Raw genomic sequence first — 11,482 nt, forward strand, 5'->3', positions numbered from 1 at the left:
AATTACCAGGGATTCTGAGGTGTATTGGTCACCTAGGTACTAAGGGGTCTTCTTAGAACACCTGGAAGAAATGGTGGTAACCTTCTGATGCGAATTCCTATGACATTCACCTGACTTTTAACTAGGGCTCTTTGCTTCTTTCCAATGACAGAGCAAGGTACGAGGAGAGGAGGAGCAGTCTGCCTGGGTGTCTGCAATCAGGGGACATATTCATAGCAAATTTTAAAAAACAATAAAATTTAATAAAAACCAGGGCACCTGGGTGGCTCAGTTGGTTAAGCATCTGCCTTTGGCTCAGGTCATGATCCCAGGGTCCTGGGATTGAGTCCTGAATCGGGCTCCCTGCTCAACAGAGAGCCTGTTTCTCCCCCTGCCTCTGCCTCTCTCTTACTCTTTCTGTTTCTCATGAATAAGTAAATGAAATCTTTTACAATTTTAAGAAAAACTAGGCTGCTTTTATTATCGCCATGCACAGAAAATTCTAAATGATGTTCATGATAAAACATTCCTTTCTATCTGAACAAACCACCCGGCCACACTCGGCCTCTTAGTACATCCCCAATTATTTTAATCAAAACTCTGTTTTCAGGGTGCTGGGCGTCTCAGTCGGTTAAGCATGTGCCTTCAGCTCAGGTCATGATCCCAGGGTCCTGGGATGGATCCCAGGTGGGACTCCTTGCTTGGCAGGAAAGCCAGCTTCTCCTTCTCCCTCTGTCCCTCTCCCGCTTATGCTCTCTCTTTCACTCACTCTCTGTCTCAAATAAATGACATCTTAAAATATATATGTGTATATATATTTTTTTAAAACTCTGGTTTCCATTCTTTCATATCCATTGACACTTTAAAGCCAATCTCACACATACATCCAGATTCATAAACAAATACAAACATCCCAAGAGCACAGAGACAACTGAATTTTACTTGAGATTCTATGGGGGGGGGGCTGGGAAATTATGTAATAGATGACACAACAGATCTTTAAAATTCTTTCCCTCCTACCCATACCCCCATCTCTTTTCTCTTTTTGAAATCCCTCAGACTCTCTTCCCTCTTCTTGTCAACTGAACCTTATTCCTTTTTCTCCTCAAATTCTGATCCTGCCTTTAGCATCTCTATCTCTTCTCTATTTGAGGAAATTTCTCCAATTTACATCTTCACCCATTACCCCCTCCATGTAGCAAATAATACATAAGTTCCTGGGATGATCTGTCGCCTTTGGCCTAAAAAAGCCAGAGGTGGGGCGCCTGGGTGGCTCAGTGGGTTAAAGCCTCTGCCTTCAGCTCAGGTCATGATTCTAGGGTCCTGGGATCAAGACCCGCATTGGAATCCCTGCTCAGTAGGAAGCCTGCTTCCTCCTCTCTCTTTCTCTCTCTCTCTCTCTGCCTACTTTGATCTCTGTCAAATAAATAAATAAAGTCTTTTTTAAAAAGCCAGAGGTAAGAAGAGGGTATAAATAATTATAAATAATAAATATTATAGGGGCACCTGGGTGGCTCAGTGGGTTAAAGCCTCTGCTTTCGGCTCAGGTCATGATCTCAGGGTCCTGGAATCGAGCCCCGCATCGGGCTCTCTGCTCAACAGGTATCCCGCTTGCCCCCCTCTCTCTCTGCCTGCCTCTCTGCCTACTTGTGATCTCTGTCTGTCAAATAAATAAATAAATAATATTTTTTTAAAAAATAAATATTATAAATTATATAAATAAGTATTATAAGTAATAAACACTAATTTAACACATCTAGTTGATACAATGACAATGTGGGTGATTATAATAAAATATAATTTAAAATATACATAGGATGAGCAATAACACCTATTTAAACATATTATAAAAATCACCAAGTTCATAAACTGTGAGAGGGAAGTATTTCCTAAGGTGTTTCTTTTTATTTGCGTCACATCTAGTATGAAGTTAACATAGATCTCACTTACATTAATGTAGCATTTGTGGTTTTCAATTTTATAGCATTTATAAGATCAAGAAAAAATTCCTGATACATTAAAAGAAAGCAGGCTTACATTTGGAGATCACATACACCATCTAAAGTGCTTACCACAGAGGGTGTTTTCCTATGGTGTCCCACTTTGCAAAGTTGCTTATAGTGAAATTCTCCAATAGTGAAGTGGAATAAAAGGCCTAAATTGCCCAGCACAATCCAGCAGGACTTCATTCCACTCACTGAAGTATGTTCTTCCCCACAAGCGCGTGCCAGCGCTACTAAGTGATGCACTTATCCACACTGCATGGGTGAAAAGCGCTTACATTGAAATGTTCCCTGTCTGCTTTCCCAGAGAGCCAGAATGAGAAACAGAAGTACGTTCCCTTTCTGAAGGCTGAAAGGACCAGAAAACCCCGCTAGATGAAGTTCAGCTTCTCAGCAATAATGCCTCCCCCAGCATCAGGCTAAAACAAGGGTGGGTGATGACAGGAGGTGGGGGGGGAGAATACAGAATGATTTGGTTTTGTCAGGTATTCATTGTCCCTTAGTCTATTTTCAAGACAGAGAACTGAACATCAATTCTAGACTACAGAACGGACCTACCCAGAAGTGTGATGTTATCCTTCATGGTGTATGATACATAGAATTCTCCTAAGTTTCTATATATGTGTATCTATATCACTTTAGAACAGACTCTGAAAGCATCAAATGCAAGTGATCTACTAGCAATAAATCTAAGCCAAATCTCTTGTGTATGAAGGACCCAAACTATGTTGCTGCTCTATAGACTTTTCATAAGTGACCCATCAGATATATGTTATTTTCCACAGTAACATGCATGAATGATATTATAAAATAGCCTTGATATTCCAGAATGTCCGGTTCCATTTTTTTTTTTTTAAGATTCTATTTGTTTGACAGAGAGACAGCAAAAGAAGGAACCCAAGCAGAGGGAGTGGGAGAGGGAGAAGCAGGTCTCCGGCTGAGCAGGGAACCCGATGTGGGGCTCCATCTCAGGACCCTGGGATCATGGCCTGAGTCAAAGGCAAATGCTTAATGACTGAGCCACCCAAGTACTGCTAGAATGTCAGTTTCTGAACTTGTTTTAGATAGTACACTCCAGTAATAAAAAAATGTTCAAGCATGAACTGCAAACAGTCATATTAATTTGCTTTGAAAAGTATACTATCATACTATGTACATCTAAAACACCAAAATAGAAGAATTTTCAGAAAGAGATAATGAAGCATACAGTATTTTTAAATATTTTATTGGTCAACAGTGTTTTTAAAAACATGAGTCTCACTAAAAACATAATATTAATTAAGTTCTTGGCATAATAATATGCTTCAACTGTTTCACAAATTTTGGTTTAACACCTTGTGACAGGATTAGAAAGTCTAACTCTGGACGCCTGGGTGGCTCAGTTGGTTAAGCAGCTGCCTTCAGCTCAGGTCATGATCCCAGCGTCCTGGGATCGAGTCCCACATCGGGCTCCTTGCTCAGCAGGGAGCCTGCTTCTCCCTCTGCCTCTGCCTGCCATTCTGTCTGCCTGTGCTCGCTCTCTCCCCCTCTCTCTCTCTGATAAATAAATAAAATCTTTAAAAAAAAAAAGTCTAACTCTAAGTTCAGGTTCTTTTGAGACTTTTTTTTAAAGATTTTATTTATTTATTTGACAGAGAGAGAGGGAACACAAGCAGGGGGAGTGGGAGAGGGAGGAGCAGGCTTCCCGCTGAGCAGGGAGCCCCATGTGGGGCTCGATCCCAGGGCCCTGGGATCATGACCTGAGCTGAAGGCAGAGGCTTAATGACCGAGGCACCCAGGTGTCCCTGAGACATGGTTTTTATAGGCAAAAAAAAATTTCTCATAAAATATGAACATCCTAAATGGAAGAAGTACACCATTTGGCTGCACTTGCTAAATCGTAATGCTCATTTTTCAATCCCACCCAAAAATTATAGCAAGGTTTTTGGTAAAATTTAGCTAGTAAATATCCACCTTCTCTAATGTCTAACAGTCATTACAAACCAATTACAAACATCTTCCAACACATGGAAATTTAAGTTGGAAGATTTTAAAATGGATTTTTCATTTGTTTCCAAATTTAAGTGCACCCAAATCAGCGTTTTTTAGGAGACAAAATCCTTTTCTGCAATACCATCTAACAGTGGAGTTATTTCCCAATATCTATTTTTTAAATACTTCCTTTAAAAAAAAAGGAGGTTTTTTTTTGCTAATTGTGAAAACTGCTTCTATTTTGTTGGTACAGAGCAACTGAGTGTCTGTGTCTGTTTTAATTTCTACTTGGTAGCATTCTCCTCACAGTTACTTATCACAGAAAGGTAAGAAACTTGGAAACTTGAATTTTGTAAAAGAAAAATGCACTCTTCATCTCAAAATCTGACAATTCCTCCAAGTGTTTTGTCTCAAAAGAAACACTGAACTTCTGTAAGACCTAAGAGATGTCCATGGTCCTCCCTATCTTACTACACATTGCCAAGATTCTGTCATGTAGGAGAAGACACTATAATCCATAAATCTGCTTAGACGGGACACACATAAAGCACAGAGCTCTGAAAGAAAGGAAAGAAGACAAGTGGTAGCTCCTCCTTGTGTTAGAAGTTCCTCTTGTTTAAAGAAGAGAGTGCCCTGGGACCACCTAATATATAGGATATTAATAATCAGGCTTCATTTCTTTATGAGTTTTTAGACCAAGGAAATATATAAATTAAAATTTGAGCACTTTCTTTATGCTTGATGATAAATTTCTTGAGCATCCCCTAGGTGTGCTTTCAGAGTAAGGATCCCAACAGGTGGCCCTGAAAAACATTACCTGGCATTTGAATTATTCCAGGCTCTTGTTAAAGCAGTGATCCCTGGGCCTCGTCCAAACCTACTGAGCCCGAAAATTTATGGAGGATGCCAAGTCGTTAGCAATTAGTAGCAAACAGGTTCTTTATTGTTTATTGTTGGGAACTGGCCATTCTAAAACACAGTGGCTTAAAATGATGACTGATTTCTTTTTCTTCGGATTCTGTAAACTGGCGGATGTGTGCACTGCATGGTATCTGCAGATCTCACGTCTATCGCTGCATTCAGCTGGGAGCTCTGCTGGTCTAACGTAAGCCCCAAGGTCCCATGCAGTTTGGGCACACAGTGCTGACCATGGATGGAGCATCCCAGTCCTCCCTCAGGCGGCACATCTTCTCCCATGGTCCCTCACTAGGCAGTAGGCTAGTCTAGGTTTCTTGACATGGCAGCTGGTTTCCAAGACAGAGCAGAAATTGCTGGGTCTCTTAAAGCCTAATCCCAGATCTCAGAGACTCTTCTGCTGCATCCTACTGGTCACATGGACTACCCAAAGTCAAGGGGAAGGGAAGTAAGAGTTCCCCTTTTGACAGAAGGAACAGCATGCATGTACAGAGATAGGAAGATCTGTTGATGGCACCCTTGGAGACAAGCTTTTATGACAGATCTTACAGTTTAAATTTGAGAACCACTCTTATAAAATGATAAAGCCAGGCAAGACTGTTGAATTTAACCTAAGAGCAGTTTTCAACATTCATCATAAGTTGTCACATAGTTTTTGCATCAAACTAGCTATTACTGGTAAGAGTAACAACCCTAGATCAAAATATATGTACACACAAAATATTCTAAAAAAGGAATTTCTCAGGATGCTAAATTATATTATTTCCTAAGACACTGGTTTTATCCTTGCAAAAAAAAAAAAAAAACTAAAATTAAATGCACTATTTGGGTTAAAGAAAAAGTTTATTAATGAAAGAAAATACAAACGATTTCAATGCTGTGGTTTTACCTAAAGCAAACCTGCCATGTATAGTGGCAGATTTGGCAGTGGCTGCCCTCAGTGCCAAACTCTGCTATTTATGGCCAACTAGTCCCTGAAATTCTACCATAAGAAAATTAATCTCTTCATTTGGTTTTTAGAGGCAGGCTCTGCTGGTGCTGGACAAGAACAGAAAGAACTAGAGTGGGTCACAAATATAGAAGATACTTGGCTTCAAAGAACTGATTCAAGGTTTCTGTTAGAGATCTTAAGACTCACGGCTTATAGGAACCTGTCATTTTCCTAAATTGTGAATTTGAATTACACAGTTATGCAGATGAGCATTAAAGACTGAGCCTGGCTGATTGTCCAGCATCTGTTCTCATTTGGGTTTTGTTGCCTTCTATTTGTCATGAATAAATTTTATAGGAGGAAACTAACTATATGCTTCAGATCAGATGTCAAAAACTGAAGACCCACAGGCCAGATATAATGACAGGTAGGTTTAGTTTGGTCTGAACGTTATTTTTTTAACTAGAATTAGTTAAATTTGTTAAAGCAACTTTCAATTTTAAAAACGGTAATTAAAAATAGCATCACTTAAATTCTTCTTTTAAAAAAAAAATCCTGGGAACTTACAATATGGGACTCATATTCTCCCACAGGAACACAGGACTGGAGCTGATTACAGACTGCCTCCTACACACAGGGCACATGCTTTCCACTTTGTCCCAGTCCCAACTACCCTCTATTACTTACTCTAAAATCCTTTCCTCGTTTACATTATCTACCTGGCCTTTGAAAGTAATTTTGTTTTTTACCCCCAGGCTGGTTTTTATCTATTTGGGAATTTAAAAGTGACTAGAAGATACCATTAGTAAGGATTTATACATATAAAAGATTAACTGTATTTAAGACCAGACATTCTGGGGTGCCTGGGTGGCTCAGTTGGTTGGGCATCCAACCCTTGATTCCAGTTCAGGTCATGATCTCAGGATCTTGAGATTGAGCCCGGTGTTGGCTCAGTGCTGGGTGTAGAGCCTGCCTAAGTAAGATCCACTCCCCCTCTCCCTCGCGCCTCTTCTCCTTCTTACTACCTCTCCAATCCCACCCCCACTTGCACACTCTTTTGAAAAAAGAAAAAAAAGCCGACTACTCTGATATACATCCTAGTACATGTTTGATATATAGTATGTGTGCTACAAATTGAAACTCTTTATTTGTTTTTATCCACAAACAAATTAAAAAAAACTGAATATCACTTATTAGGAATAATAATGGAATTTTTAGAGAAATAAGAATCAAGCTAATGAATCTTTTCATGAAGCATTTTTTTTCCAGTTGAAGAAAGAAAAAGAGGAGGCTATCCTGAAATTATGCAAAAGGAAAAAAGAAACGTAAAGTATGTGAAATTTTTCTATAAAGTAACTATCCTACTTAGAGGTTGTTCTCATCATAAAACATCGTAAAAACCCGGGAACGTGTCCACTTCTGTGATGGTTAATTTAAATATCTGGGTACCCAAATATTTGGTCAGACATTATTCTGGGTGTGTCTGTGAGGCTTTCTCGATGAGATCAGCATTTTAATTGGTAGAATGGGGTAGATAGTGCTCCCCAGTGTGGATGGGCATCATACATTCCTCTGAAAGCCTGAGTAGAACAAAAAGTAGAGTAAGGGAATTTGCACTCTGCCTTTTTTCAAACTGAGACACCAAAGTCTTCTCTTGCCTTTGGTCTCAGACTTGAACTACAACTTTTACCATGGCGCTCTCCTGGGTTTCAGCTTTCGTCTCAGACTGGAGCTCTACCAGCAGCTCAGCTCCTCCTCTCCTCTCCTCTCGTCCCACAGATATTTCATCATCTTCCATCATCATCCTAAGAAGTAGGGGTACAGTAAGATACTTTGAGAGAGGGAAAAACAGAGACCACATTCACATGACTTTTATTAGAGTATATTGTTCTGACTGTTCTCTTGTTAGTTATTATCTCTTCCTGTGGCTAATTTATAAAAACTTTATCATAGGAATGTATTAACACTAAGAAACACAGCTCACCCAGGGGCTTCCTACTATCAGCAGTTTCAGGCATTGAGGAGGACTTGGAATGTATCCCCCCAAATAAGGAGGGGCTATTGCACATTTTTATCTAAAAGCAGTCAAATTAGAGCACTCAGAAGACGAGGATTCAAATTCCCGTTCTCCCAGGTACTGTAAGACCTTGGGCAGATCAATTTTCCTCCACTGATCTCCTTCTTTATTAGTGATGGGACACAGCTGGGGACTCTATATTTAACATACAACAAATTCTTATGAATTAAGATTATACAATTTATTATACTAAATACAAACTTTCCCCCAGTCTGATTTGTATATGAATCTCCAAAATACAATTTCACTCACATTTGAGGAACTGAACGCTATTCTTTTTTTTTTTCACTTTAATTTATTTTATTAAATATGTTCAGTATTGAGTGCCTGTCATGTACCAGGCTCTATTCAAACCTTGATGTAGAAATATGTAAAATGGTAGGGAATACAGAGTTATGCCAACATGATTGAACGCTATTCTTAATCTCTTTTTTTTTAAAGATTTTATTTGACAGACAGATTTATTTATTTGACACACAGATCACAAGTAGGCAGAGAGGCAGGCAGAGAGAGGGAGGAAGCAGGCTCCCTGCTGAGCAGAGAGCCTGATGTGGGGCTCGATCCCAGGAGCCTGAGATCATGACCTGAGCAGAAGGCAGAAGCTTAACCCACTGAGCCACCCAGGCGCCCCTGTTCTTGATCTCTTCTGACTTCCTCAAAGAGAGTGCTCTCTGTAAGTTAGTGTTTTCTGTTTAAAAAAGGGGGGGAGGCAGGATATTTTAAAGATATCTATGGGAACAAGCCCTGGCGTTAACATAAAATAATATTAAGCTCAAGAATGAGATTTGAAAAGCATGGTCTGGATAGAATTTCCAGGGAATCTTAGCTTTATCAGCATTATCAGCTTTGTACTGACTGAGGAGTCATTCAGCTACATGTGACTTTTACGCATCTGTCAACTAAATCAGAGCTCCAAATGAAAAACCTGGCACCTAGAAACATTACGGGGATTTGTGAGTCCCCCTGGAGAATTTTGGGTCCATAAACCAATGAATAGATTACTATGACATATAAATAGAGTATTTTCGTCTGTGACAGATATAATCTTGCTCTGGCACTCTTTGTGTCATGCTGCAGGAAACTCTACTTGCTGCTCTCAAACCAGGTTTAGAAAAGGTTAAAAGAAGAGCAACAACATCAAACATAGAACAAATCTGCAGGAAAAAGAACTGAACCACATTTGGGAAGACCTATATCCTATCTCTGTTAATGCCACTAACCTCAGTCTTTGAGCTAGTCCATTAACTCCAGTCCTAATGGGAATACTTTACACTTCAAATCACTTCAATAGTTAAGATCTCATTCACCCTTCCAAAAACTTTGTGACAAAGTTATACTGGCAAGAAAACCAAGAGCCTCTGAGTTTGTAAATCACCAAAAGTCACAGAAATAATAAACGTGCTCTATCTAAACCCAGGTACTTTTCCACTCTGTCATCAGTGTCTTTCATCAGGACGCCTGGGTGGTTCAGTCGGTTAAGTGTCCGCCTTTGGCTCAGGTCATGATCCCAGGGTCCTGGGATGGAGTCTGACATGGAGTTCCCTGCTCAGTGGGGAGTCTGCTTCTCCCTCTGCATGCTGCTCCCCCTGCTTGTGCATTCTCTCTCTCTCTGACAAATAAATAAAACCTTTAAAAAAAAATCTCTTCAACCTATAAAATGAGAACATAGTAACTCTTATTAATTTTTTTATCCATTCAGAAAATACATTATTGTAACTTGGATGGATCAAAACATGAGTATATAGTGAAGAGGAACGTATGTGTGTGTAGAAGGCAAAGGAAAGAGTGCGAGGGAAATACTTCCCTCTTCTTCGGGAAGTACATTGAGTGTCTGGCACCACAGAAGCATATTCCTGAATGTGCTCGTACAGACGGAATGTGCACCCTGAGTTCTGGGAATACTTACAAGGAAATGTTTTGAAATCCGGGTCTAGAGAACTCTGATTTCATTGTGCAGAGGAGGGTTTAACATTCACACACTGAGAACGTTGACATCTCTTTAGAAAGTCTCTATAAACAAGCCCAGGGCTCCTTGAAGATAGGTGAAGTCTCTGTACAAGTTTGCATTTTTATTTATTTATTTTTAAAGATTTTATTTATTTATTTGACAGAGAGAGAGAGAGAGCATGAGCAGGGGGAGTGGCAGGCAGAGGAAGAAGCACACTCCCCGTTGAGCAGGGAGCCAGAGGTGGGGCTTGATCCCAGGACTCTGGGATTATGACCTGAGCTGAAGGCAGATGTTTAACTGGCTGAGCCACCCAGGTGTCCCAATTACTAGCAATTTTTTTTTAATTGCACAGGAGTAGTCTATAATGTGGATATGACACACTTTGTTTCACCATTCACTTATCCATTAAAAGATCTAGGACCCTTTCTAATTTTTGGCTATTACAAATAAAGCTGCTATGTCATTTATGTAGACAATTTGGTGGGAACCTAAGTTTTCTTACCTCTGAGATAACTGCCTAGGAGTATCATTTCTGGGTTGTGTGGTAAAAGTATGTTTAGATTTTTAAGGCATTGTCAAAATATTTGGAGTGGCTATACCATTTTTCACTCCCACCAGCTGTGTATGAGTGATTTGGTTTATCTGCATCTTTGTCAGCATTTGATGTTATTACTATTTTCTTATTTTAGCCATTATGATTCTAACAGGATTGTTTGCCTATTTTTTTTTTTTTTACACTGTTGATTTTTGAGAGTTCTTTATCAGATGTACGGTTTGCAGGTCTTTTACGAACATTTTCTTTCAGTCCATAGCCTGCCTGTTCATCCTCTTAACAGGGTATTTCCTTTTTTCTTTTTTCTTTTTTTTTAAGATTTTGTTTATTTATTTCTCAGAGAGAGGGAGAGAGAGAGAGAGAGCACAAGCAGAGGAAGTGGCAGAGAGAGGGAAAAGCAGATTCCCCACCTAGCAGGGAGTCTAATGTGGGACTTGATCCCAGGACTCTGGGATCATGACTTGAGCCGAAGGCAGAGGCTTTAACCCTCTGAGCCACGCAGGCGCCTCCCCCACAATGTACTAATATTTTAAGATTTTTTTTTATTTTTAAGTAATCTCTACACCCAATATGGGGTTCAAACTCACAAGCCAGAGATCAAGAGTTACATATTCTACTGACTGAGCCAGCCAGGCACCCCCCAATGAACCGATACTTTTATCCTAATTCATATCCCATGCACCTAGGGTCTCTGCAGAACCAAATGACACACTTGAACAGATAATTGGAAAAGCTTAATAAAGCAGTCATTTACAAAGAAGTAGGAAGAGAAAAGAGAAAACAACAAGGGTGAAGGACTCTAGAGGGTAGCAACCGGGGCACTATTACCACTCCTAGACCTGACAGGATAAGAGGGAGAGCAGGTATTAAAATACAAAAGGGGCAGCTACAGCTGTGGAGTCCTCCTTGAAGGAGCTGTGGCCTGCCTAGCTATCTAGCAGGGAGGGAGCTAGGAGAATACATACCTGAACTTCACTCTCTGCACTCCTACCTGCCAGCACCAGAGCCATGGTAGCAGTCCCTAAAGGTCATGGTATCAACTCAAGTTGGATTTTAGGAAAGGTATCAGAATTCCTACATTTAGATTCTTAAGGTGCAAGCATGA

Source organism: Mustela nivalis (assembly GCF_964662115.1).
Source record: "Mustela nivalis genome assembly, chromosome: 12".
NCBI classification, from domain to species: Eukaryota; Metazoa; Chordata; class Mammalia; order Carnivora; family Mustelidae; genus Mustela; species Mustela nivalis.